Below are 4,837 nucleotides of genomic sequence, written 5' to 3'. Positions count from 1 at the left end.
CCCACACACTTGAGTGTGAAGCCGCACGTCACATCCTGGGCAGGGTATTTGTACTATACATTTTCATCTGTAAAGTGGGAAAGAGAAGAACACTCACCTTATAGAATTGTTCTAAAGCTTAACTTGAGATAATACATGAAAAAGCTGGGCACAGTGCCTGGTCCATAGTTAACACTCAGCAAGTGGTGGCCTGTATTATAGGCCAAGTTGGAGAGTGAAATTCTTTTTCTTTCTTTTTTTTGAGGAAGACTGGCCCTGAGCTAACATCCGTGCCCATCTTCCTCTTCTTTATATGTGGGACGCCAACCACAACATGGCTTGACAAGTGGCGCATAGGTCTGCACCTGGAATCCGAACCAGCAAACCCTGGGCCGCCACGGTGGAATGTGCGAACTGAACCGCTGCACCAGCGGGCCGGTCCTGAGAGTAAAATTCTTAACTGCTCTTTACTGAGTTTTTCTCTGTACGTTCTTTAGAGAATTGGTCATTTAGAACAATACCAATAGCATTCATATAGTGCATTAAAATTCATAAAGTGCTTTCATTTACCTTCTTTGATCAACATAATAATCTGGGTGGTAAATAAGGATGAGAAAATTGAGGTTGAGAAATGGTAAATTTTCACGCAAGGTTATTCAGCTCATAGAGCTCACAGATGGAATCCATCTCCTGGCTGGATTATAATCATGCTCCAGATGTTCCAGTCGGAAGTTTAGAGAGCGATGCCCCAGAAATGCACACATTGATTTTTCCTTCTAAATCCCCATAGAAGAGTATGAAGTATAAGACCAGACAACCCGGGCTGCCATGCCGACCGTCCCCGAGAAGGTTGGAGGCTCAAGGAGGTCATCTCTGGAGCGTCACTTTCTGCATCGTCAGGGACCACATACACGAGTTGTAAAAGGTAGTCCTATTTCGTTTAGCACAGTCTTAGCCTACCCAGTGGTATGGCTTACAGCAACTTTTAACTCCTTGAAGTTAAATTTCCCAAAGAAAATTTTGAGGTTTCATATATAAAGAAAGGTAAATGTTATTAACGACACAAGTCAGCAAACACTTGGAATGAGTAGTTTTTCTGGCTCGGCGTCCTTGCTAAACTGTGTGTTTACCACAGTGATTGCACTTCTTGCCACTTTAGGTTGGGGTTAGGGCCAATTAAAGACTCACATTTTAATAGAAGATTTCCTTTCCTTCTTGAATTGCTGATAGAGTTTGTCTGCATGTGTGTGTGTGTGTATGTCCCCTCCACATCTCCGAATTCCAACCTCCCTGCAAGTGGAAGCACCAGTCCAGCCAATGCTGTCTCACCTCCTTGATCCACCAGAGAGGGTAGGAATCTTTCCTTTCTACCAAGGCCTGTAGTTTCCTGGTAGAACGACACTCATGGTGCCTAATTGCCAGCTCCAGGCATCAGTATGCACTGTATTTTTAGATAATAATTGTCACAACAGCCAACTTGTATTGAGTACTTACTTAGTAGAAGCAGTGTCTTAAGCACCTTGGTCTGAATAGCTCATTTAACCTTCAAAGCACTCCATTAAGTAGACAATAATCTGTAAATGGAAATGGAAATGTTTTCACCTCCCACCAGTATTTTAAAGGGCTTTGACCCTTACTACATCCTTTTGGGGTGGTGGATAGGGGAGCGATGAGTAGAACCTTGGATGTAGTAGATGCAGGATAAGCGTTAAGTGACAAATTCCTCAGCCGAAGAAAACTTTCCCCATCTTCACCATCCTTTTTCCTCTACAGCTTTTTATTTAAAAAATTTTTAAATATACAGAAAAGTGGGAAAAATAGTACAAGAAGATCTAAATTTTAAGCTTAACAATTGCTAATTATGTACACACACACACACACACACACACACATATGGTTTTTGCTGAATCATTTGAAAGTTAAGTTGCTGATATCTTGCCATTTCATCCCCCAGTACTGTAGCACGCATCTCATTAAAATAAGGGCAACCTCTTACATCACCACAATGCTGTTATCACACCTAAGAAAATCAACAACAAAATGGAATATGGCCTTTCTTTTCTCTCCATCCCTATTTAACCAATAAAAAGGCATTAGAGAAACAATTTTGAATTTGCATTCTAACAATCTAGTATTCTGTACCCTTTGCTTATCTGTAAATATTGTAGTTAGTCTTTCTTCTTATTTGGAAAGCATTTGCTACTTTGATGGGGAGAGACACTATTTTTTAATACTTTGAAAACTGGAATTCACTCTCTTAATAAGGCAATTATGGATATGCCCTTGGTATGACTGGGAGAATTAAGACTCAAAGTTATAGGTAAATAGTTTTGGCCTCTATGGATTAGAACTCTGGATTTTCCCCAAAAAAAGTCCAGTTAAATTTAGGGCTAATCAGTAATTCACAGATGCAACCTCTAACCAAGGGATTTAACAGTTTAATGAACAAGAAACCATACACAGGTCCAAAATATAACAGTTAATAGATGGGACTTCAAGCTCCATTTTCAAGACTGTGCACCAGCCAAGGATCCAATTACATCAGTGACTTAGTGACAGATTATGGCTTTCTGTTTCCATTTATGAAAGAAATCACTGTTTTTGCTGACCACAGGAAAATGGAACTTTAAAAATCTTGGAAAAATAACATGTAAACTTTGCTTCATATGTATTTCCCCCAAGCCACCTGGTGCTTCAAGATTTCTCCTGTTGATATAGTTTCCCAATGCCATTGATTTTCCTCCAAGTATTTGATTATACTTGATTAAGTTGCCTCACAATTTTACTATGAATGACAGAACATTTTTTGTTACTTTGACAATAAGGATTAATGTTAGCTTCTCTCTGACAGAGGTAATATTTGCTTCTTTAGTTTTCGGTTTGGAACTATGTTTTGTCATTCCTATTTCTTTGGATAGAGGAAAATGTTATGTAATAAATATCTTATACAAGAATATCTTAATAACCAAGAAATGTTCAATAATCATATTGTGTTAACATTGGAGGAAGAATTTTATTTTTGCTTTCATGGAGAGACTGAACTACTAACAATAGTGGAAGTGTTCCAAAAGGAGATAGTGGTCTTTGCTAAGATGTTACCGTAAGATGTGAACGGTAGGGAACAGCAACTGGATTTTAAGTGTTCTTAAAATATGTGATATGAAACTAGGCTGTTAGGGGTTGAATTGTGTCCCCCTGAAAAGAAATGTTGAAATCCTAAGCCCCAGTACCTCAAAATGTGATATTTTTTGGAAATAGGGTGTTTGCAGAGGCAATCAAATTAAAATTAGGTCATTAGGGTAGACTCTAATAAAATATAACTGGTGTCCTTATAAAAAGAAGAAATTCGGACACAGAGACACACACACACAGAGATGAAGGCAGAGCTCGGGTGACGCTTCTACAAGCCAAGGAATGTGAAAGATTGCCAGGAAACCGTCAGAAGCTAGGAGAGAGGCATGGAACTGATGTTCTCTCACAGCCCTCGGAAGGACGCACCCCTGCCAACCTCTTGATCTCAGACTTGTGGTCTCCATAACTGTGAGAAAATAAATGCCTATTGTTTAAGCTGCCCAATGGGACTGCATGACTACAGCCCTAGGACACTAACCCCTGGGCCAAGTTCTTGAGCTGATGCCTGAGGGTATGAGGTGTGATGTTTCCTTGGTGACTAGAGTACAACTAATGTTAGGATAAAATTTCCTTCAGGGAACTAAATAGTGATCCATATATTTACTTAAGGAGGCTTTTTCCTTGAGTTCCTTTGGAGTTAAATTGATTGGCTATTTTATTTCAAAGTGAGTCATGTGGATATCCCATGAAAATTTAATTAGAGAACACAAGTGATCAGCCACTGACCACTGAAACATCAGCAATAATGACATCTTTCTCCTTTGGGTGATGAAGTGGAGTATTTTTGGTTTTCTCCACATCTTTTCATCTCAAAAACATTCCTGAACCATAGTATAATCCCTGCCGTGATCATGTGGTGTGGGGTGAAGCTGATTATGAATTCCAGCTAGCTCTAGGGGATGCTAATAAGAGTTCTCCATTTCTCTAGTCATTGGGATTGGTTCAGGGATGAGCATATGACCCAAGCTACACCAATCAGAGTGTTCCCTGGGAACTCGCCAGCATAGATCAAGAAAAATGCTCTTTTTATCAGGCATTAGAAGCCCTAAGGTCAGTGCAGACTTCTGTTTTAGGATGCGAGCCTTACTGAAAATGGTGAAGCCAAGATAGGGCAGGAGAGACAGGATCGGTCAGAATTCTTACTGCCTGATCAAACTCTACCTGGAATCAGAAATATTCTCTAGACTTTCCACTATATGAGCCAATAATTTCTCTTTTGTGCTTTAAGCCAGTTTGAGTTGGGTATTTGACACCTGAAATAAAGTCTCTTAATGCATCTTCAAAAAGTAATCTTTACTCAGATTTTGCTCCCTCACGGCCTCTGGAAGTCTTGGATTGTTCCTGTGCTAGAATGTTCTGGAGCACAGTGGGCCCCCAGTAAGAGGTGATTGCACTTTTTATCCTACATTGTCAGAATAAAATTGATGTCCAAGTTAAACTGAATGACACTGTGATGGTTTTCCTTACGATGAGAGATGATCACAGTCACTATTTACCAATGTCATTGTGGCGGGTGGGGTTTTCAACAACTGCTGCCTGTATTCACATATGCCACCCCACTGCCTCTTATTATAATGCAATTGTCTATCTTCCCCCTGGCAGGTGATGTCTGTGTTTCCTCCTCATAGGCAGGGGTGAGGCTTGGGATTGCTCCAACCAAGACAAAATGGTGGAAGTGACACTGTGACTTCCAAGCTAGGTCATAAAGGGGACCTGGCTTCCACAT

This window comes from Equus caballus, chromosome 21 (genome assembly GCF_041296265.1).
Source record: "Equus caballus isolate H_3958 breed thoroughbred chromosome 21, TB-T2T, whole genome shotgun sequence".
NCBI classification, from domain to species: Eukaryota; Metazoa; Chordata; class Mammalia; order Perissodactyla; family Equidae; genus Equus; species Equus caballus.
Note: the sequence above shows the minus strand (reverse complement) of the source record.